At 50.5% G+C, this 23185-nt stretch overlaps 13 non-coding genes across 13 annotated transcripts; all 13 read left to right on the top strand.

The window, feature by feature from the left end:
* Positions 1 to 361: 361 nt before the first annotated feature.
* Trnal-uaa (transfer RNA leucine (anticodon UAA)) lies at positions 362 to 445 on the top strand. The gene has a single exon. It is a non-coding gene; the product is annotated as a tRNA-Leu (tRNA).
* Positions 446 to 2201: 1756 nt separating this feature from the next.
* Trnal-uaa (transfer RNA leucine (anticodon UAA)) lies at positions 2202 to 2285 on the top strand. The gene has a single exon. It is a non-coding gene; the product is annotated as a tRNA-Leu (tRNA).
* A 1756-nt stretch (positions 2286 to 4041) lies between these two features.
* Positions 4042 to 4125, top strand: Trnal-uaa (transfer RNA leucine (anticodon UAA)). Its single transcript has one exon. It is a non-coding gene; the product is annotated as a tRNA-Leu (tRNA).
* A 1756-nt stretch (positions 4126 to 5881) lies between these two features.
* Positions 5882 to 5965, top strand: Trnal-uaa (transfer RNA leucine (anticodon UAA)). Its single transcript has one exon. It is a non-coding gene; the product is annotated as a tRNA-Leu (tRNA).
* A 1766-nt stretch (positions 5966 to 7731) lies between these two features.
* Positions 7732 to 7815, top strand: Trnal-uaa (transfer RNA leucine (anticodon UAA)). The gene has a single exon. It is a non-coding gene; the product is annotated as a tRNA-Leu (tRNA).
* Positions 7816 to 9581: 1766 nt separating this feature from the next.
* Positions 9582 to 9665, top strand: Trnal-uaa (transfer RNA leucine (anticodon UAA)). The gene has a single exon. It is a non-coding gene; the product is annotated as a tRNA-Leu (tRNA).
* A 1766-nt stretch (positions 9666 to 11431) lies between these two features.
* Positions 11432 to 11515, top strand: Trnal-uaa (transfer RNA leucine (anticodon UAA)). The gene has a single exon. It is a non-coding gene; the product is annotated as a tRNA-Leu (tRNA).
* Positions 11516 to 13281: 1766 nt separating this feature from the next.
* Trnal-uaa (transfer RNA leucine (anticodon UAA)) lies at positions 13282 to 13365 on the top strand. Its single transcript has one exon. It is a non-coding gene; the product is annotated as a tRNA-Leu (tRNA).
* A 1756-nt stretch (positions 13366 to 15121) lies between these two features.
* On the top strand, positions 15122 to 15205 carry Trnal-uaa (transfer RNA leucine (anticodon UAA)). Its single transcript has one exon. It is a non-coding gene; the product is annotated as a tRNA-Leu (tRNA).
* A 1756-nt stretch (positions 15206 to 16961) lies between these two features.
* Positions 16962 to 17045, top strand: Trnal-uaa (transfer RNA leucine (anticodon UAA)). Its single transcript has one exon. It is a non-coding gene; the product is annotated as a tRNA-Leu (tRNA).
* A 1766-nt stretch (positions 17046 to 18811) lies between these two features.
* Trnal-uaa (transfer RNA leucine (anticodon UAA)) lies at positions 18812 to 18895 on the top strand. The gene has a single exon. It is a non-coding gene; the product is annotated as a tRNA-Leu (tRNA).
* A 1766-nt stretch (positions 18896 to 20661) lies between these two features.
* Positions 20662 to 20745, top strand: Trnal-uaa (transfer RNA leucine (anticodon UAA)). The gene has a single exon. It is a non-coding gene; the product is annotated as a tRNA-Leu (tRNA).
* A 1756-nt stretch (positions 20746 to 22501) lies between these two features.
* Positions 22502 to 22585, top strand: Trnal-uaa (transfer RNA leucine (anticodon UAA)). Its single transcript has one exon. It is a non-coding gene; the product is annotated as a tRNA-Leu (tRNA).
* Positions 22586 to 23185: the final 600 nt, after the last annotated feature.

Genomic DNA, 23185 nt, shown 5'->3' with positions numbered 1-23185 from the left:
ATTGTAAAGTGAAGGTCGACAGTTCCATCCTCACACGAAGTATTTCATTGGCTTCCCACGAGTACGTAATGCACAGCGTGGCTGTTGCTAGGAAACGGCCTTAGATGCCGTTTGCTAATATCTGCTTTCTTTTGCGTCAATGTGGAAATTATCCTATTACTAAATACAGTTGTGCTAGTTACAGTTCAAACTGGATACGACGGAAGAGCGCGGGATGCGTTTCCTACGCCACATCTGACATTGCGCCTTAAATATTGTAAGACTGACATAATTCCGTCCTACCGAAAAAAGAAACAGATTTCGCAGTCAGGTTCTTGAGATAATGCTAGAGACGGAAGTCACTGGGGCTGTTGTCTCACACGTCAGATTGGCCGAGCGGTCTAAGGCGCCAGATTTAAGCTCTGGTTCCCGAAAGGGAGCGTGGGTTCGAACCCCACATCTGACAATGCATTTTAATCATTCAGAAACTAACCTACTCCATTCATGTTGTAGAACAAGTAAATTACGCAGAAACACGCCATGGAGGTTTTGCTAGGGAAGACAGTGACAGCAGTGCTGGCGTCTCACGTCCCATAGGCTGAGCAGTCGAAAAGAAATAGCGGAACATACTTTTCCTGTGTCGAGTTTTACCTCTTCTCACGGACGTTTCCGTGGTCGTTGTGTTGTGGCTCTGGGCTCGAAGCGACAGGCGAAAATGAGTCAACAGTGACACGTAAGTGTTTCAATGAATGGCAGGGCCTTAATAAAGATAGATGAAACGGCGGTTGGGGTAGTGGAGTCCTGAAGCGGCCGTATTGCGCGGGCAATAAGCTCACCAAGTTAGAGTGTTATTATGCTAATAACGAGGGGGCTGTGGGTTCGATCCCACCAAGGGCTATTCCATTTTGTTTCCCTAAAAGGCAAATCCCAAGTGATCTGTACAAGGACTAAGGCGTCCGCCCGTCTGGCGACGTTCTCGCCAACTTGTATGCCACGCCAAAGACACGGGTCCATGCCCGATCACCGAAATTCGACAGCGTTGGGCGTGGTTAGTACTCAGGTGGGTGACCACCTAGGAAGTCCGCGAGCTATTGGTTTCTTCAGTTTTGCCTTTTTCCTTAGTTTTTGAGTCTGCTGCGCGGAAATCCTGCGGTCCAGCACGCTGACACCTCTCTTGCTTCTCGGTACGCACAGGGGCGAACCTGCGGCCACTGTCAAATGAAAGAGTCCGTTGTGTGTTTGTCGATTTGGCGTCTCCCAGTCGTTTCTAGCGCCAGTCCTCTACATATACGGCCATTTGCAAGCGTCAGCTTTCGCGTCAGCCGAGCAAAGTCGAGACAAGTCGACACACGATGCTGTGAATCGTAATCCGCACTAGCCTTCGCGGAGCGAGACGAGGGGTGGAGGAAAACCATTCATACCACAACTGTTCGGAAATTCGAAGATCAAGTAGCGTTGAACACACTCTCCTGAGTAAAGGAGACAACTTCCGTGTGGTGTCCGGGTTTCGAACCCGGATCAGCTACTTGGGAAGCAACCACGCTGACCGACACACCACCACTGCCTTCCGCTACAAGCTGTTTGCGCCGTGATGTGTCGCCTTCCCTCCTGGCGCCAGAGGACGAAGGCTATCTCGCTGTAGGCGCTCAACGCCGAGTGGAAGGCGAGCACATCTGAACCCGTTTTCCTGGTGCTGCTAGGGCGATATACTGTGACTAGGCGCAGAACTGACTTCCACTGAAGAAATCTGCCCTTTAATGCACATCAGGGCCAACACGAAATTTCTAATATGCAGTACTCACTGACGATCCAAAGACGTTTCAGTACGTATGCGTCGGTACCGCCGGGGCAGTGCCTAAGTATTGTAAAGTGAAGGTCGACAGTTCCATCCTCACACGAAGTATTTCATTGGCTTCCCACGAGTACGTAATGCACAGCGTGGCTGTTGCTAGGAAACGGCCTTAGATGCCGTTTGCTAATATCTGCTTTCTTTTGCGTCAATGTGGAAATTATCCTATTACTAAATACAGTTGTGCTAGTTACAGTTCAAACTGGATACGACGGAAGAGCGCGGGATGCGTTTCCTACGCCACATCTGACATTGCGCCTTAAATATTGTAAGACTGACATAATTCCGTCCTACCGAAAAAAGAAACAGATTTCGCAGTCAGGTTCTTGAGATAATGCTAGAGACGGAAGTCACTGGGGCTGTTGTCTCACACGTCAGATTGGCCGAGCGGTCTAAGGCGCCAGATTTAAGCTCTGGTTCCCGAAAGGGAGCGTGGGTTCGAACCCCACATCTGACAATGCATTTTAATCATTCAGAAACTAACCTACTCCATTCATGTTGTAGAACAAGTAAATTACGCAGAAACACGCCATGGAGGTTTTGCTAGGGAAGACAGTGACAGCAGTGCTGGCGTCTCACGTCCCATAGGCTGAGCAGTCGAAAAGAAATAGCGGAACATACTTTTCCTGTGTCGAGTTTTACCTCTTCTCACGGACGTTTCCGTGGTCGTTGTGTTGTGGCTCTGGGCTCGAAGCGACAGGCGAAAATGAGTCAACAGTGACACGTAAGTGTTTCAATGAATGGCAGGGCCTTAATAAAGATAGATGAAACGGCGGTTGGGGTAGTGGAGTCCTGAAGCGGCCGTATTGCGCGGGCAATAAGCTCACCAAGTTAGAGTGTTATTATGCTAATAACGAGGGGGCTGTGGGTTCGATCCCACCAAGGGCTATTCCATTTTGTTTCCCTAAAAGGCAAATCCCAAGTGATCTGTACAAGGACTAAGGCGTCCGCCCGTCTGGCGACGTTCTCGCCAACTTGTATGCCACGCCAAAGACACGGGTCCATGCCCGATCACCGAAATTCGACAGCGTTGGGCGTGGTTAGTACTCAGGTGGGTGACCACCTAGGAAGTCCGCGAGCTATTGGTTTCTTCAGTTTTGCCTTTTTCCTTTGTTTTTGAGTCTGCTGCGCGGAAATCCTGCGGTCCAGCACGCTGACACCTCTCTTGCTTCTCGGTACGCACAGGGGCGAACCTGCGGCCACTGTCAAATGAAAGAGTCCGTTGTGTGTTTGTCGATTTGGCGTCTCCCAGTCGTTTCTAGCGCCAGTCCTCTACATATACGGCCATTTGCAAGCGTCAGCTTTCGCGTCAGCCGAGCAAAGTCGAGACAAGTCGACACACGATGCTGTGAATCGTAATCCGCACTAGCCTTCGCGGAGCGAGACGAGGGGTGGAGGAAAACCATTCATACCACAACTGTTCGGAAATTCGAAGATCAAGTAGCGTTGAACACACTCTCCTGAGTAAAGGAGACAACTTCCGTGTGGTGTCCGGGTTTCGAACCCGGATCAGCTACTTGGGAAGCAACCACGCTGACCGACACACCACCACTGCCTTCCGCTACAAGCTGTTTGCGCCGTGATGTGTCGCCTTCCCTCCTGGCGCCAGAGGACGAAGGCTATCTCGCTGTAGGCGCTCAACGCCGAGTGGAAGGCGAGCACATCTGAACCCGTTTTCCTGGTGCTGCTAGGGCGATATACTGTGACTAGGCGCAGAACTGACTTCCACTGAAGAAATCTGCCCTTTAATGCACATCAGGGCCAACACGAAATTTCTAATATGCAGTACTCACTGACGATCCAAAGACGTTTCAGTACGTATGCGTCGGTACCGCCGGGGCAGTGCCTAAGTATTGTAAAGTGAAGGTCGACAGTTCCATCCTCACACGAAGTATTTCATTGGCTTCCCACGAGTACGTAATGCACAGCGTGGCTGTTGCTAGGAAACGGCCTTAGATGCCGTTTGCTAATATCTGCTTTCTTTTGCGTCAATGTGGAAATTATCCTATTACTAAATACAGTTGTGCTAGTTACAGTTCAAACTGGATACGACGGAAGAGCGCGGGATGCGTTTCCTACGCCACATCTGACATTGCGCCTTAAATATTGTAAGACTGACATAATTCCGTCCTACCGAAAAAAGAAACAGATTTCGCAGTCAGGTTCTTGAGGTAATGCTAGAGACGGAAGTCACTGGGGCTGTTGTCTCACACGTCAGATTGGCCGAGCGGTCTAAGGCGCCAGATTTAAGCTCTGGTTCCCGAAAGGGAGCGTGGGTTCGAACCCCACATCTGACAATGCATTTTAATCATTCAGAAACTAACCTACTCCATTCATGTTGTAGAACAAGTAAATTACGCAGAAACACGCCATGGAGGTTTTGCTAGGGAAGACAGTGACAGCAGTGCTGGCGTCTCACGTCCCATAGGCTGAGCAGTCGAAAAGAAATAGCGGAACATACTTTTCCTGTGTCGAGTTTTACCTCTTCTCACGGACGTTTCCGTGGTCGTTGTGTTGTGGCTCTGGGCTCGAAGCGACAGGCGAAAATGAGTCAACAGTGACACGTAAGTGTTTCAATGAATGGCAGGGCCTTAATAAAGATAGATGAAACGGCGGTTGGGGTAGTGGAGTCCTGAAGCGGCCGTATTGCGCGGGCAATAAGCTCACCAAGTTAGAGTGTTATTATGCTAATAACGAGGGGGCTGTGGGTTCGATCCCACCAAGGGCTATTCCATTTTGTTTCCCTAAAAGGCAAATCCCAAGTGATCTGTACAAGGACTAAGGCGTCCGCCCGTCTGGCGACGTTCTCGCCAACTTGTATGCCACGCCAAAGACACGGGTCCATGCCCGATCACCGAAATTCGACAGCGTTGGGCGTGGTTAGTACTCACGTGGGTGACCACCTAGGAAGTCCGCGAGCTATTGGTTTCTTCAGTTTTGCCTTTTTCCTTAGTTTTTGAGTCTGCTGCGCGGAAATCCTGCGGTCCAGCACGCTGACACCTCTCTTGCTTCTCGGTACGCACAGGGGCGAACCTGCGGCCACTGTCAAATGAAAGAGTCCGTTGTGTGTTTGTCGATTTGGCGTCTCCCAGTCGTTTCTAGCGCCAGTCCTCTACATATACGGCCATTTGCAAGCGTCAGCTTTCGCGTCAGCCGAGCAAAGTCGAGACAAGTCGACACACGATGCTGTGAATCGTAATCCGCACTAGCCTTCGCGGAGCGAGACGAGGGGTGGAGGAAAACCATTCATACCACAACTGTTCGGAAATTCGAAGATCAAGTAGCGTTGAACACACTCTCCTGAGTAAAGGAGACAACTTCCGTGTGGTGTCCGGGTTTCGAACCCGGATCAGCTACTTGGGAAGCAACCACGCTGACCGACACACCACCACTGCCTTCCGCTACAAGCTGTTTGCGCCGTGATGTGTCGCCTTCCCTCCTGGCGCCAGAGGACGAAGGCTATCTCGCTGTAGGCGCTCAACGCCGAGTGGAAGGCGAGCACATCTGAACCCGTTTTCCTGGTGCTGCTAGGGCGATATACTGTGACTAGGCGCAGAACTGACTTCCACTGAAGAAATCTGCCCTTTAATGCACATCAGGGCCAACACGAAATTTCTAATATGCAGTACTCACTGACGATCCAAAGACGTTTCAGTACGTATGCGTCGGTACCGCCGGGGCAGTGCCTAAGTATTGTAAAGTGAAGGTCGACAGTTCCATCCTCACACGAAGTATTTCATTGGCTTCCCACGAGTACGTAATGCACAGCGTGGCTGTTGCTAGGAAACGGCCTTAGATGCCGTTTGCTAATATCTGCTTTCTTTTGCGTCAATGTGGAAATTATCCTATTACTAAATACAGTTGTGCTAGTTACAGTTCAAACTGGATACGAAGGAAGAGCGCGGGATGCGTTTCCTACGCCACATCTGACATTGCGCCTTAAATATTGTAAGACTGACATAATTCCGTCCTACCGAAAAAAGAAACAGATTTCGCAGTCAGGTTCTTGAGATAATGCTAGTGACGGAAGTCACTGGGGCTGTTGTCTCACACGTCAGATTGGCCGAGCGGTCTAAGGCGCCAGATTTAAGCTCTGGTTCCCGAAAGGGAGCGTGGGTTCGAACCCCACATCTGACAATGCATTTTAATCATTCAGAAACTAACCTACTCCATTCATGTTGTAGAACAAGTAAATTACGCAGAAACACGCCATGGAGGTTTTGCTAGGGAAGACAGTGACAGCAGTGCTGGCGTCTCACGTCCCATAGGCTGAGCAGTCGAAAAGAAATAGCGGAACATACTTTTCCTGTGTCGAGTTTTACCTCTTCTCACGGACGTTTCCGTGGTCGTTGTGTTGTGGCTCTGGGCTCGAAGCGACAGGCGAAAATGAGTCAACAGTGACACGTAAGTGTTTCAATGAATGCCAGGGCCTTAATAAAGATAGATGAAACGGCGGTTGGGGTAGTGGAGTCCTGAAGCGGCCGTATTGCGCGGGCAATAAGCTCACCAAGTTAGAGTGTTATTATGCTAATAACGAGGGGGCTGTGGGTTCGATCCCACCAAGGGCTATTCCATTTTGTTTCCCTAAAAGGCAAATCCCAAGTGATCTGTACAAGGACTAAGGCGTCCGCCCGTCTGGCGACGTTCTCGCCAACTTGTATGCCACGCCAAAGACACGGGTCCATGCCCGATCACCGAAATTCGACAGCGTTGGGCGTGGTTAGTACTCAGGTGGGTGACCACCTAGGAAGTCCGCGAGCTATTGGTTTCTTCAGTTTTGCCTTTTTCCTTTGTTTTTGAGTCTGCTGCGCGGAAATCCTGCGGTCCAGCACGCTGACACCTCTCTTGCTTCTCGGTACGCACAGGGGCGAACCTGCGGCCACTGTCAAATGAAAGAGTCCGTTGTGTGTTTGTCGATTTGGCGTCTCCCAGTCGTTTCTAGCGCCAGTCCTCTACATATACGGCCATTTGCAAGCGTCAGCTTTCGCGTCAGCCGAGCAAAGTCGAGACAAGTCGACACATGAGGACACACGATGCTGTGAATCGTAATCCGCACTAGCCTTCGCGGAGCGAGACGAGGGGTGGAGGAAAACCATTCGTACCACAACTGTTCGGAAATTCGAAGATCAAGTAGCGTTGAACACACTCTCCTGAGTAAAGGAGACAACTTCTGTGTGGTGTCCGGGTTTCGAACCCGGATCAGCTACTTGGGAAGCAACCACGCTGACCGACACACCACCACTGCCTTCCGCTACAAGCTGTTTGCGCCGTGATGTGTCGCCTTCCCTCCTGGCGCCAGAGGACGAAGGCTATCTCGCTGTAGGCGCTCAACGCCGAGTGGAAGGCGAGCACATCTGAACCCGTTTTCCTGGTACTGCTAGGGCGATATACTGTGACTAGGCGCAGAACTGACTTCCACTGAAGAAATCTGCCCTTTAATGCACATCAGGGCCAACACGAAATTTCTAATATGCAGTACTCACTGACGATCCAAAGACGTTTCAGTACGTATGCGTCGGTACCGCCGGGGCAGTGCCTAAGTATTGTAAAGTGAAGGTCGACAGTTCCATCCTCACACGAAGTATTTCATTGGCTTCCCACGAGTACGTAATGCACAGCGTGGCTGTTGCTAGGAAACGGCCTTAGATGCCGTTTGCTAATATCTGCTTTCTTTTGCGTCAATGTGGAAATTATCCTATTACTAAATACAGTTGTGCTAGTTACAGTTCAAACTGGATACGACGGAAGAGCGCGGGATGCGTTTCCTACGCCACATCTGACATTGCGCCTTAAATATTGTAAGACTGACATAATTCCGTCCTACCGAAAAAAGAAACAGATTTCGCAGTCAGGTTCTTGAGATAATGCTAGAGACGGAAGTCACTGGGGCTGTTGTCTCACACGTCAGATTGGCCGAGCGGTCTAAGGCGCCAGATTTAAGCTCTGGTTCCCGAAAGGGAGCGTGGGTTCGAACCCCACATCTGACAATGCATTTTAATCATTCAGAAACTAACCTACTCCATTCATGTTGTAGAACAAGTAAATTACGCAGAAACACGCCATGGAGGTTTTGCTAGGGAAGACAGTGACAGCAGTGCTGGCGTCTCACGTCCCATAGGCTGAGCAGTCGAAAAGAAATAGCGGAACATACTTTTCCTGTGTCGAGTTTTACCTCTTCTCACGGACGTTTCCGTGGTCGTTGTGTTGTGGCTCTGGGCTCGAAGCGACAGGCGAAAATGAGTCAACAGTGACACGTAAGTGTTTCAATGAATGGCAGGGCCTTAATAAAGATAGATGGAACGGCGGTTGGGGTAGTGGAGTCCTGAAGCGGCCGTATTGCGCGGGCAATAAGCTCACCAAGTTAGAGTGTTATTATGCTAATAACGAGGGGGCTGTGGGTTCGATCCCACCAAGGGCTATTCCATTTTGTTTCCCTAAAAGGCAAATCCCAAGTGATCTGTACAAGGACTAAGGCGTCCGCCCGTCTGGCGACGTTCTCGCCAACTTGTATGCCACGCCAAAGACACGGGTCCATGCCCGATCACCGAAATTCGACAGCGTTGGGCGTGGTTAGTACTCAGGTGGGTGACCACCTAGGAAGTCCGCGAGCTATTGGTTTCTTCAGTTTTGCCTTTTTCCTTTGTTTTTGAGTCTGCTGCGCGGAAATCCTGCGGTCCAGCACGCTGACACCTCTCTTGCTTCTCGGTACGCACAGGGGCGAACCTGCGGCCACTGTCAAATGAAAGAGTCCGTTGTGTGTTTGTCGATTTGGCGTCTCCCAGTCGTTTCTAGCGCCAGTCCTCTACATATACGGCCATTTGCAAGCGTCAGCTTTCGCGTCAGCCGAGCAAAGTCGAGACAAGTCGACACATGAGGACACACGATGCTGTGAATCGTAATCCGCACTAGCCTTCGCGGAGCGAGACGAGGGGTGGAGGAAAACCATTCGTACCACAACTGTTCGGAAATTCGAAGATCAAGTAGCGTTGAACACACTCTCCTGAGTAAAGGAGACAACTTCTGTGTGGTGTCCGGGTTTCGAACCCGGATCAGCTACTTGGGAAGCAACCACGCTGACCGACACACCACCACTGCCTTCCGCTACAAGCTGTTTGCGCCGTGATGTGTCGCCTTCCCTCCTGGCGCCAGAGGACGAAGGCTATCTCGCTGTAGGCGCTCAACGCCGAGTGGAAGGCGAGCACATCTGAACCCGTTTTCCTGGTACTGCTAGGGCGATATACTGTGACTAGGCGCAGAACTGACTTCCACTGAAGAAATCTGCCCTTTAATGCACATCAGGGCCAACACGAAATTTCTAATATGCAGTACTCACTGACGATCCAAAGACGTTTCAGTACGTATGCGTCGGTACCGCCGGGGCAGTGCCTAAGTATTGTAAAGTGAAGGTCGACAGTTCCATCCTCACACGAAGTATTTCATTGGCTTCCCACGAGTACGTAATGCACAGCGTGGCTGTTGCTAGGAAACGGCCTTAGATGCCGTTTGCTAATATCTGCTTTCTTTTGCGTCAATGTGGAAATTATCCTATTACTAAATACAGTTGTGCTAGTTACAGTTCAAACTGGATACGACGGAAGAGCGCGGGATGCGTTTCCTACGCCACATCTGACATTGCGCCTTAAATATTGTAAGACTGACATAATTCCGTCCTACCGAAAAAAGAAACAGATTTCGCAGTCAGGTTCTTGAGATAATGCTAGAGACGGAAGTCACTGGGGCTGTTGTCTCACACGTCAGATTGGCCGAGCGGTCTAAGGCGCCAGATTTAAGCTCTGGTTCCCGAAAGGGAGCGTGGGTTCGAACCCCACATCTGACAATGCATTTTAATCATTCAGAAACTAACCTACTCCATTCATGTTGTAGAACAAGTAAATTACGCAGAAACACGCCATGGAGGTTTTGCTAGGGAAGACAGTGACAGCAGTGCTGGCGTCTCACGTCCCATAGGCTGAGCAGTCGAAAAGAAATAGCGGAACATACTTTTCCTGTGTCGAGTTTTACCTCTTCTCACGGACGTTTCCGTGGTCGTTGTGTTGTGGCTCTGGGCTCGAAGCGACAGGCGAAAATGAGTCAACAGTGACACGTAAGTGTTTCAATGAATGGCAGGGCCTTAATAAAGATAGATGGAACGGCGGTTGGGGTAGTGGAGTCCTGAAGCGGCCGTATTGCGCGGGCAATAAGCTCACCAAGTTAGAGTGTTATTATGCTAATAACGAGGGGGCTGTGGGTTCGATCCCACCAAGGGCTATTCCATTTTGTTTCCCTAAAAGGCAAATCCCAAGTGATCTGTACAAGGACTAAGGCGTCCGCCCGTCTGGCGACGTTCTCGCCAACTTGTATGCCACGCCAAAGACACGGGTCCATGCCCGATCACCGAAATTCGACAGCGTTGGGCGTGGTTAGTACTCAGGTGGGTGACCACCTAGGAAGTCCGCGAGCTATTGGTTTCTTCAGTTTTGCCTTTTTCCTTTGTTTTTGAGTCTGCTGCGCGGAAATCCTGCGGTCCAGCACGCTGACACCTCTCTTGCTTCTCGGTACGCACAGGGGCGAACCTGCGGCCACTGTCAAATGAAAGAGTCCGTTGTGTGTTTGTCGATTTGGCGACTCCCAGTCGTTTCTAGCGCCAGTCCTCTACATATACGGCCATTTGCAAGCGTCAGCTTTCGCGTCAGCCGAGCAAAGTCGAGACAAGTCGACACATGAGGACACACGATGCTGTGAATCGTAATCCGCACTAGCCTTCGCGGAGCGAGACGAGGGGTGGAGGAAAACCATTCGTACCACAACTGTTCGGAAATTCGAAGATCAAGTAGCGTTGAACACACTCTCCTGAGTAAAGGAGACAACTTCTGTGTGGTGTCCGGGTTTCGAACCCGGATCAGCTACTTGGGAAGCAACCACGCTGACCGACACACCACCACTGCCTTCCGCTACAAGCTGTTTGCGCCGTGATGTGTCGCCTTCCCTCCTGGCGCCAGAGGACGAAGGCTATCTCGCTGTAGGCGCTCAACGCCGAGTGGAAGGCGAGCACATCTGAACCCGTTTTCCTGGTACTGCTAGGGCGATATACTGTGACTAGGCGCAGAACTGACTTCCACTGAAGAAATCTGCCCTTTAATGCACATCAGGGCCAACACGAAATTTCTAATATGCAGTACTCACTGACGATCCAAAGACGTTTCAGTACGTATGCGTCGGTACCGCCGGGGCAGTGCCTAAGTATTGTAAAGTGAAGGTCGACAGTTCCATCCTCACACGAAGTATTTCATTGGCTTCCCACGAGTACGTAATGCACAGCGTGGCTGTTGCTAGGAAACGGCCTTAGATGCCGTTTGCTAATATCTGCTTTCTTTTGCGTCAATGTGGAAATTATCCTATTACTAAATACAGTTGTGCTAGTTACAGTTCAAACTGGATACGACGGAAGAGCGCGGGATGCGTTTCCTACGCCACATCTGACATTGCGCCTTAAATATTGTAAGACTGACATAATTCCGTCCTACCGAAAAAAGAAACAGATTTCGCAGTCAGGTTCTTGAGATAATGCTAGAGACGGAAGTCACTGGGGCTGTTGTCTCACACGTCAGATTGGCCGAGCGGTCTAAGGCGCCAGATTTAAGCTCTGGTTCCCGAAAGGGAGCGTGGGTTCGAACCCCACATCTGACAATGCATTTTAATCATTCAGAAACTAACCTACTCCATTCATGTTGTAGAACAAGTAAATTACGCAGAAACACGCCATGGAGGTTTTGCTAGGGAAGACAGTGACAGCAGTGCTGGCGTCTCACGTCCCATAGGCTGAGCAGTCGAAAAGAAATAGCGGAACATACTTTTCCTGTGTCGAGTTTTACCTCTTCTCACGGACGTTTCCGTGGTCGTTGTGTTGTGGCTCTGGGCTCGAAGCGACAGGCGAAAATGAGTCAACAGTGACACGTAAGTGTTTCAATGAATGGCAGGGCCTTAATAAAGATAGATGAAACGGCGGTTGGGGTAGTGGAGTCCTGAAGCGGCCGTATTGCGCGGGCAATAAGCTCACCAAGTTAGAGTGTTATTATGCTAATAACGAGGGGGCTGTGGGTTCGATCCCACCAAGGGCTATTCCATTTTGTTTCCCTAAAAGGCAAATCCCAAGTGATCTGTACAAGGACTAAGGCGTCCGCCCGTCTGGCGACGTTCTCGCCAACTTGTATGCCACGCCAAAGACACGGGTCCATGCCCGATCACCGAAATTCGACAGCGTTGGGCGTGGTTAGTACTCAGGTGGGTGACCACCTAGGAAGTCCGCGAGCTATTGGTTTCTTCAGTTTTGCCTTTTTCCTTTGTTTTTGAGTCTGCTGCGCGGAAATCCTGCGGTCCAGCACGCTGACACCTCTCTTGCTTCTCGGTACGCACAGGGGCGAACCTGCGGCCACTGTCAAATGAAAGAGTCCGTTGTGTGTTTGTCGATTTGGCGACTCCCAGTCGTTTCTAGCGCCAGTCCTCTACATATACGGCCATTTGCAAGCGTCAGCTTTCGCGTCAGCCGAGCAAAGTCGAGACAAGTCGACACATGAGGACACACGATGCTGTGAATCGTAATCCGCACTAGCCTTCGCGGAGCGAGACGAGGGGTGGAGGAAAACCATTCGTACCACAACTGTTCGGAAATTCGAAGATCAAGTAGCGTTGAACACACTCTCCTGAGTAAAGGAGACAACTTCTGTGTGGTGTCCGGGTTTCGAACCCGGATCAGCTACTTGGGAAGCAACCACGCTGACCGACACACCACCACTGCCTTCCGCTACAAGCTGTTTGCGCCGTGATGTGTCGCCTTCCCTCCTGGCGCCAGAGGACGAAGGCTATCTCGCTGTAGGCGCTCAACGCCGAGTGGAAGGCGAGCACATCTGAACCCGTTTTCCTGGTACTGCTAGGGCGATATACTGTGACTAGGCGCAGAACTGACTTCCACTGAAGAAATCTGCCCTTTAATGCACATCAGGGCCAACACGAAATTTCTAATATGCAGTACTCACTGACGATCCAAAGACGTTTCAGTACGTATGCGTCGGTACCGCCGGCGCAGTGCCTAAGTATTGTAAAGTGAAGGTCGACAGTTCCATCCTCACACGAAGTATTTCATTGGCTTCCCACGAGTACGTAATGCACAGCGTGGCTGTTGCTAGGAAACGGCCTTAGATGCCGTTTGCTAATATCTGCTTTCTTTTGCGTCAATGTGGAAATTATCCTATTACTAAATACAGTTGTGCTAGTTACAGTTCAAACTGGATACGACGGAAGAGCGCGGGATGCGTTTCCTACGCCACATCTGACATTGCGCCTTAAATATTGTAAGACTGACATAATTCCGTCCTACCGAAAAAAGAAACAGATTTCGCAGTCAGGTTCTTGAGATAATGCTAGAGACGGATGTCACTGGGGCTGTTGTCTCACACGTCAGATTGGCAGAGCGGTCTAAGGCGCCAGATTTAAGCTCTGGTTCCCGAAAGGGAGCGTGGGTTCGAACCCCACATCTGACAATGCATTTTAATCATTCAGAAACTAACCTACTCCATTCATGTTGTAGAACAAGTAAATTACGCAGAAACACGCCATGGAGGTTTTGCTAGGGAAGACAGTGACAGCAGTGCTGGCGTCTCACGTCCCATAGGCTGAGCAGTCGAAAAGAAATAGCGGAACATACTTTTCCTGTGTCGAGTTTTACCTCTTCTCACGGACGTTTCCGTGGTCGTTGTGTTGTGGCTCTGGGCTCGAAGCGACAGGCGAAAATGAGTCAACAGTGACACGTAAGTGTTTCAATGAATGGCAGGGCCTTAATAAAGATAGATGAAACGGCGGTTGGGGTAGTGGAGTCCTGAAGCGGCCGTATTGCGCGGGCAATAAGCTCACCAAGTTAGAGTGTTATTATGCTAATAACGAGGGGGCTGTGGGTTCGATCCCACCAAGGGCTATTCCATTTTGTTTCCCTAAAAGGCAAATCCCAAGTGATCTGTACAAGGACTAAGGCGTCCGCCCGTCTGGCGACGTTCTCGCCAACTTGTATGCCACGCCAAAGACACGGGTCCATGCCCGATCACCGAAATTCGACAGCGTTGGGCGTGGTTAGTACTCAGGTGGGTGACCACCTAGGAAGTCCGCGAGCTATTGGTTTCTTCAGTTTTGCCTTTTTCCTTTGTTTTTGAGTCTGCTGCGCGGAAATCCTGCGGTCCAGCACGCTGACACCTCTCTTGCTTCTCGGTACGCACAGGGGCGAACCTGCGGCCACTGTCAAATGAAAGAGTCCGTTGTGTGTTTGTCGATTTGGCGTCTCCCAGTCGTTTCTAGCGCCAGTCCTCTACATATACGGCCATTTGCAAGCGTCAGCTTTCGCGTCAGCCGAGCAAAGTCGAGACAAGTCGACACACGATGCTGTGAATCGTAATCCGCACTAGCCTTCGCGGAGCGAGACGAGGGGTGGAGGAAAACCATTCGTACCACAACTGTTCGGAAATTCGAAGATCAAGTAGCGTTGAACACACTCTCCTGAGTAAAGGAGACAACTTCTGTGTGGTGTCCGGGTTTCGAACCCGGATCAGCTACTTGGGAAGCAACCACGCTGACCGACACACCACCACTGCCTTCCGCTACAAGCTGTTTGCGCCGTGATGTGTCGCCTTCCCTCCTGGCGCCAGAGGACGAAGGCTATCTCGCTGTAGGCGCTCAACGCCGAGTGGAAGGCGAGCACATCTGAACCCGTTTTCCTGGTACTGCTAGGGCGATATACTGTGACTAGGCGCAGAACTGACTTCCACTGAAGAAATCTGCCCTTTAATGCACATCAGGGCCAACACGAAATTTCTAATATGCAGTACTCACTGACGATCCAAAGACGTTTCAGTACGTATGCGTCGGTACCGCCGGCGCAGTGCCTAAGTATTGTAAAGTGAAGGTCGACAGTTCCATCCTCACACGAAGTATTTCATTGGCTTCCCACGAGTACGTAATGCACAGCGTGGCTGTTGCTAGGAAACGGCCTTAGATGCCGTTTGCTAATATCTGCTTTCTTTTGCGTCAATGTGGAAATTATCCTATTACTAAATACAGTTGTGCTAGTTACAGTTCAAACTGGATACGACGGAAGAGCGCGGGATGCGTTTCCTACGCCACATCTGACATTGCGCCTTAAATATTGTAAGACTGACATAATTCCGTCCTACCGAAAAAAGAAACAGATTTCGCAGTCAGGTTCTTGAGATAATGCTAGAGACGGATGTCACTGGGGCTGTTGTCTCACACGTCAGATTGGCAGAGCGGTCTAAGGCGCCAGATTTAAGCTCTGGTTCCCGAAAGGGAGCGTGGGTTCGAACCCCACATCTGACAATGCATTTTAATCATTCAGAAACTAACCTACTCCATTCATGTTGTAGAACAAGTAAATTACGCAGAAACACGCCATGGAGGTTTTGCTAGGGAAGACAGTGACAGCAGTGCTGGCGTCTCACGTCCCATAGGCTGAGCAGTCGAAAAGAAATAGCGGAACATACTTTTCCTGTGTCGAGTTTTACCTCTTCTCACGGACGTTTCCGTGGTCGTTGTGTTGTGGCTCTGGGCTCGAAGCGACAGGCGAAAATGAGTCAACAGTGACACGTAAGTGTTTCAATGAATGGCAGGGCCTTAATAAAGATAGATGAAACGGCGGTTGGGGTAGTGGAGTCCTGAAGCGGCCGTATTGCGCGGGCAATAAGCTCACCAAGTTAGAGTGTTATTATGCTAATAACGAGGGGGCTGTGGGTTCGATCCCACCAAGGGCTATTCCATTTTGTTTCCCTAAAAGGCAAATCCCAAGTGATCTGTACAAGGACTAAGGCGTCCGCCCGTCTGGCGACGTTCTCGCCAACTTGTATGCCACGCCAAAGACACGGGTCCATGCCCGATCACCGAAATTCGACAGCGTTGGGCGTGGTTAGTACTCAGGTGGGTGACCACCTAGGAAGTCCGCGAGCTATTGGTTTCTTCAGTTTTGCCTTTTTCCTTTGTTTTTGAGTCTGCTGCGCGGAAATCCTGCGGTCCAGCACGCTGACACCTCTCTTGCTTCTCGGTACGCACAGGGGCGAACCTGCGGCCACTGTCAAATGAAAGAGTCCGTTGTGTGTTTGTCGATTTGGCGTCTCCCAGTCGTTTCTAGCGCCAGTCCTCTACATATACGGCCATTTGCAAGCGTCAGCTTTCGCGTCAGCCGAGCAAAGTCGAGACAAGTCGACACACGATGCTGTGAATCGTAATCCGCACTAGCCTTCGCGGAGCGAGACGAGGGGTGGAGGAAAACCATTCGTACCACAACTGTTCGGAAATTCGAAGATCAAGTAGCGTTGAACACACTCTCCTGAGTAAAGGAGACAACTTCTGTGTGGTGTCCGGGTTTCGAACCCGGATCAGCTACTTGGGAAGCAACCACGCTGACCGACACACCACCACTGCCTTCCGCTACAAGCTGTTTGCGCCGTGATGTGTCGCCTTCCCTCCTGGCGCCAGAGGACGAAGGCTATCTCGCTGTAGGCGCTCAACGCCGAGTGGAAGGCGAGCACATCTGAACCCGTTTTCCTGGTACTGCTAGGGCGATATACTGTGACTAGGCGCAGAACTGACTTCCACTGAAGAAATCTGCCCTTTAATGCACATCAGGGCCAACACGAAATTTCTAATATGCAGTACTCACTGACGATCCAAAGACGTTTCAGTACGTATGCGTCGGTACCGCCGGGGCAGTGCCTAAGTATTGTAAAGTGAAGGTCGACAGTTCCATCCTCACACGAAGTATTTCATTGGCTTCCCACGAGTACGTAATGCACAGCGTGGCTGTTGCTAGGAAACGGCCTTAGATGCCGTTTGCTAATATCTGCTTTCTTTTGCGTCAATGTGGAAATTATCCTATTACTAAATACAGTTGTGCTAGTTACAGTTCAAACTGGATACGACGGAAGAGCGCGGGATGCGTTTCCTACGCCACATCTGACATTGCGCCTTAAATATTGTAAGACTGACATAATTCCGTCCTACCGAAAAAAGAAACAGATTTCGCAGTCAGGTTCTTGAGATAATGCTAGAGACGGAAGTCACTGGGGCTGTTGTCTCACACGTCAGATTGGCCGAGCGGTCTAAGGCGCCAGATTTAAGCTCTGGTTCCCGAAAGGGAGCGTGGGTTCGAACCCCACATCTGACAATGCATTTTAATCATTCAGAAACTAACCTACTCCATTCATGTTGTAGAACAAGTAAATTACGCAGAAACACGCCATGGAGGTTTTGCTAGGGAAGACAGTGACAGCAGTGCTGGCGTCTCACGTCCCATAGGCTGAGCAGTCGAAAAGAAATAGCGGAACATACTTTTCCTGTGTCGAGTTTTACCTCTTCTCACGGACGTTTCCGTGGTCGTTGTGTTGTGGCTCTGGGCTCGAAGCGACAGGCGAAAATGAGTCAACAGTGACACGTAAGTGTTTCAATGAATGGCAGGGCCTTAATAAAGATAGATGGAACGGCGGTTGGGGTAGTGGAGTCCTGAAGCGGCCGTATTGCGCGGGCAATAAGCTCACCAAGTTAGAGTGTTATTATGCTAATAACGAGGGGGCTGTGGGTTCGATCCCACCAAGGGCTATTCCATTTTGTTTCCCTAAAAGGCAAATCCCAAGTGATCTGTACAAGGACTAAGGCGTCCGCCCGTCTGGCGACGTTCTCGCCAACTTGTATGCCACGCCAAAGACACGGGTCCATGCCCGATCACCGAAATTCGACAGCGTTGGGCGTGGTTAGTACTCAGGTGGGTGACCACCTAGGAAGTCCGCGAGCTATTGGTTTCTTCAGTTTTGCCTTTTTCCTTTGTTTTTGAGTCTGCTGCGCGGAAATCCTGCGGTCCAGCACGCTGACACCTCTCTTGCTTCTCGGTACGCACAGGGGCGAACCTGCGGCCACTGTCAAATGAAAGAGTCCGTTGTGTGTTTGTCGATTTGGCGTCTCCCAGTCGTTTCTAGCGCCAGTCCTCTACATATACGGCCATTTGCAAGCGTCAGCTTTCGCGTCAGCCGAGCAAAGTCGAGACAAGTCGACACATGAGGACACACGATGCTGTGAATCGTAATCCGCACTAGCCTTCGCGGAGCGAGACGAGGGGTGGAGGAAAACCATTCGTACCACAACTGTTCGGAAATTCGAAGATCAAGTAGCGTTGAACACACTCTCCTGAGTAAAGGAGACAACTTCTGTGTGGTGTCCGGGTTTCGAACCCGGATCAGCTACTTGGGAAGCAACCACGCTGACCGACACACCACCACTGCCTTCCGCTACAAGCTGTTTGCGCCGTGATGTGTCGCCTTCCCTCCTGGCGCCAGAGGACGAAGGCTATCTCGCTGTAGGCGCTCAACGCCGAGTGGAAGGCGAGCACATCTGAACCCGTTTTCCTGGTACTGCTAGGGCGATATACTGTGACTAGGCGCAGAACTGACTTCCACTGAAGAAATCTGCCCTTTAATGCACATCAGGGCCAACACGAAATTTCTAATATGCAGTACTCACTGACGATCCAAAGACGTTTCAGTACGTATGCGTCGGTACCGCCGGGGCAGTGCCTAAGTATTGTAAAGTGAAGGTCGACAGTTCCATCCTCACACGAAGTATTTCATTGGCTTCCCACGAGTACGTAATGCACAGCGTGGCTGTTGCTAGGAAACGGCCTTAGATGCCGTTTGCTAATATCTGCTTTCTTTTGCGTCAATGTGGAAATTATCCTATTACTAAATACAGTTGTGCTAGTTACAGTTCAAACTGGATACGACGGAAGAGCGCGGGATGCGTTTCCTACGCCACATCTGACATTGCGCCTTAAATATTGTAAGACTGACATAATTCCGTCCTACCGAAAAAAGAAACAGATTTCGCAGTCAGGTTCTTGAGATAATGCTAGAGACGGAAGTCACTGGGGCTGTTGTCTCACACGTCAGATTGGCCGAGCGGTCTAAGGCGCCAGATTTAAGCTCTGGTTCCCGAAAGGGAGCGTGGGTTCGAACCCCACATCTGACAATGCATTTTAATCATTCAGAAACTAACCTACTCCATTCATGTTGTAGAACAAGTAAATTACGCAGAAACACGCCATGGAGGTTTTGCTAGGGAAGACAGTGACAGCAGTGCTGGCGTCTCACGTCCCATAGGCTGAGCAGTCGAAAAGAAATAGCGGAACATACTTTTCCTGTGTCGAGTTTTACCTCTTCTCACGGACGTTTCCGTGGTCGTTGTGTTGTGGCTCTGGGCTCGAAGCGACAGGCGAAAATGAGTCAACAGTGACACGTAAGTGTTTCAATGAATGGCAGGGCCTTAATAAAGATAGATGGAACGGCGGTTGGGGTAGTGGAGTCCTGAAGCGGCCGTATTGCGCGGGCAATAAGCTCACCAAGTTAGAGTGTTATTATGCTAATAACGAGGGGGCTGTGGGTTCGATCCCACCAAGGGCTATTCCATTTTGTTTCCCTAAAAGGCAAATCCCAAGTGATCTGTACAAGGACTAAGGCGTCCGCCCGTCTGGCGACGTTCTCGCCAACTTGTATGCCACGCCAAAGACACGGGTCCATGCCCGATCACCGAAATTCGACAGCGTTGGGCGTGGTTAGTACTCAGGTGGGTGACCACCTAGGAAGTCCGCGAGCTATTGGTTTCTTCAGTTTTGCCTTTTTCCTTTGTTTTTGAGTCTGCTGCGCGGAAATCCTGCGGTCCAGCACGCTGACACCTCTCTTGCTTCTCGGTACGCACAGGGGCGAACCTGCGGCCACTGTCAAATGAAAGAGTCCGTTGTGTGTTTGTCGATTTGGCGACTCCCAGTCGTTTCTAGCGCCAGTCCTCTACATATACGGCCATTTGCAAGCGTCAGCTTTCGCGTCAGCCGAGCAAAGTCGAGACAAGTCGACACATGAGGACACACGATGCTGTGAATCGTAATCCGCACTAGCCTTCGCGGAGCGAGACGAGGGGTGGAGGAAAACCATTCGTACCACAACTGTTCGGAAATTCGAAGATCAAGTAGCGTTGAACACACTCTCCTGAGTAAAGGAGACAACTTCTGTGTGGTGTCCGGGTTTCGAACCCGGATCAGCTACTTGGGAAGCAACCACGCTGACCGACACACCACCACTGCCTTCCGCTACAAGCTGTTTGCGCCGTGATGTGTCGCCTTCCCTCCTGGCGCCAGAGGACGAAGGCTATCTCGCTGTAGGCGCTCAACGCCGAGTGGAAGGCGAGCACATCTGAACCCGTTTTCCTGGTACTGCTAGGGCGATATACTGTGACTAGGCGCAGAACTGACTTCCACTGAAGAAATCTGCCCTTTAATGCACATCAGGGCCAACACGAAATTTCTAATATGCAGTACTCACTGACGATCCAAAGACGTTTCAGTACGTATGCGTCGGTACCGCCGGCGCAGTGCCTAAGTATTGTAAAGTGAAGGTCGACAGTTCCATCCTCACACGAAGTATTTCATTGGCTTCCCACGAGTACGTAATGCACAGCGTGGCTGTTGCTAGGAAACGGCCTTAGATGCCGTTTGCTAATATCTGCTTTCTTTTGCGTCAATGTGGAAATTATCCTATTACTAAATACAGTTGTGCTAGTTACAGTTCAAACTGGATACGACGGAAGAGCGCGGGATGCGTTTCCTACGCCACATCTGACATTGCGCCTTAAATATTGTAAGACTGACATAATTCCGTCCTACCGAAAAAAGAAACAGATTTCGCAGTCAGGTTCTTGAGATAATGCTAGAGACGGATGTCACTGGGGCTGTTGTCTCACACGTCAGATTGGCAGAGCGGTCTAAGGCGCCAGATTTAAGCTCTGGTTCCCGAAAGGGAGCGTGGGTTCGAACCCCACATCTGACAATGCATTTTAATCATTCAGAAACTAACCTACTCCATTCATGTTGTAGAACAAGTAAATTACGCAGAAACACGCCATGGAGGTTTTGCTAGGGAAGACAGTGACAGCAGTGCTGGCGTCTCACGTCCCATAGGCTGAGCAGTCGAAAAGAAATAGCGGAACATACTTTTCCTGTGTCGAGTTTTACCTCTTCTCACGGACGTTTCCGTGGTCGTTGTGTTGTGGCTCTGGGCTCGAAGCGACAGGCGAAAATGAGTCAACAGTGACACGTAAGTGTTTCAATGAATGGCAGGGCCTTAATAAAGATAGATGAAACGGCGGTTGGGGTAGTGGAGTCCTGAAGCGGCCGTATTGCGCGGGCAATAAGCTCACCAAGTTAGAGTGTTATTATGCTAATAACGAGGGGGCTGTGGGTTCGATCCCACCAAGGGCTATTCCATTTTGTTTCCCTAAAAGGCAAATCCCAAGTGATCTGTACAAGGACTAAGGCGTCCGCCCGTCTGGCGACGTTCTCGCCAACTTGTATGCCACGCCAAAGACACGGGTCCATGCCCGATCACCGAAATTCGACAGCGTTGGGCGTGGTTAGTACTCAGGTGGGTGACCACCTAGGAAGTCCGCGAGCTATTGGTTTCTTCAGTTTTGCCTTTTTCCTTTGTTTTTGAGTCTGCTGCGCGGAAATCCTGCGGTCCAGCACGCTGACACCTCTCTTGCTTCTCGGTACGCACAGGGGCGAACCTGCGGCCACTGTCAAATGAAAGAGTCCGTTGTGTGTTTGTCGATTTGGCGTCTCCCAGTCGTTTCTAGCGCCAGTCCTCTACATATACGGCCATTTGCAAGCGTCAGCTTTCGCGTCAGCCGAGCAAAGTCGAGACAAGTCGACACACGATGCTGTGAATCGTAATCCGCACTAGCCTTCGCGGAGCGAGACGAGGGGTGGAGGAAAACCATTCGTACCACAACTGTTCGGAAATTCGATGATCAAGTAGCGTTGAACACACTCTCCTGAGTAAAGGAGACAACTTCTGTGTGGTGTCCGGGTTTCGAACCCGGATCAGCTACTTGGGAAGCAACTACGCTGACCGACACACCACCACTGCCTTCCGCTACAAGCTGTTTGCGCCGTGATGTGTCGCCTTCCCTCCTGGCGCCAGAGGACGAAGGCTATCTCGCTGTAGGCGCTCAACGCCGAGTGGAAGGCGAGCACATCTGAACCCGTTTTCCTGGTACTGCTAGGGCGATATACTGTGACTAGGCGCAGAACTGACTTCCACTGAAGAAATCTGCCCTTTAATGCACATCAGGGCCAACACGAAATTTCTAATATGCAGTACTCACTGACGATCCAAAGACGTTTCAGTACGTATGCGTCGGTACCGCCGGGGCAGTGCCTAAGTATTGTAAAGTGAAGGTCGACAGTTCCATCCTCACACGAAGTATTTCATTGGCTTCCCACGAGTACGTAATGCACAGCGTGGCTGTTGCTAGGAAACGGCCTTAGATGCCGTTTGCTAATATCTGCTTTCTTTTGCGTCAATGTGGAAATTATCCTATTACTAAATACAGTTGTGCTAGTTACAGTTCAAACTGGATACGACGGAAGAGCGCGGGATGCGTTTCCTACGCCACATCTGACATTGCGCCTTAAATATTGTAAGACTGACATAATTCCGTCCTACCGAAAAAAGAAACAGATTTCGCAGTCAGGTTCTTGAGATAATGCTAGAGACGGAAGTCACTGGGGCTGTTGTCTCACACGTCAGATTGGCCGAGCGGTCTAAGGCGCCAGATTTAAGCTCTGGTTCCCGAAAGGGAGCGTGGGTTCGAACCCCACATCTGACAATGCATTTTAATCATTCAGAAACTAACCTACTCCATTCATGTTGTAGAACAAGTAAATTACGCAGAAACACGCCATGGAGGTTTTGCTAGGGAAGACAGTGACAGCAGTGCTGGCGTCTCACGTCCCATAGGCTGAGCAGTCGAAAAGAAATAGCGGAACATACTTTTCCTGTGTCGAGTTTTACCTCTTCTCACGGACGTTTCCGTGGTCGTTGTGTTGTGGCTCTGGGCTCGAAGCGACAGGCGAAAATGAGTCAACAGTGACACGTAAGTGTTTCAATGAATGGCAGGGCCTTAATAAAGATAGATGGAACGGCGGTTGGGGTAGTGGAGTCCTGAAGCGGCCGTATTGCGCGGGCAATAAGCTCACCAAGTTAGAGTGTTATTATGCTAATAACGAGGGGGCTGTGGGTTCGATCCCACCAAGGGCTATTCCATTTTGTTTCCCTAAAAGGCAAATCCCAAGTGATCTGTACAAGGACTAAGGCGTCCGCCCGTCTGGCGACGTTCTCGCCAACTTGTATGCCACGCCAAAGACACGGGTCCATGCCCGATCACCGAAATTCGACAGCGTTGGGCGTGGTTAGTACTCAGGTGGGT

The sequence above is a fragment of the Schistocerca gregaria genome, chromosome 7 (assembly GCF_023897955.1).
Source record: "Schistocerca gregaria isolate iqSchGreg1 chromosome 7, iqSchGreg1.2, whole genome shotgun sequence".
Classification (NCBI taxonomy): Eukaryota; Metazoa; Arthropoda; class Insecta; order Orthoptera; family Acrididae; genus Schistocerca; species Schistocerca gregaria.
This window is presented reverse-complemented; position numbering and strand designations above follow the sequence as displayed.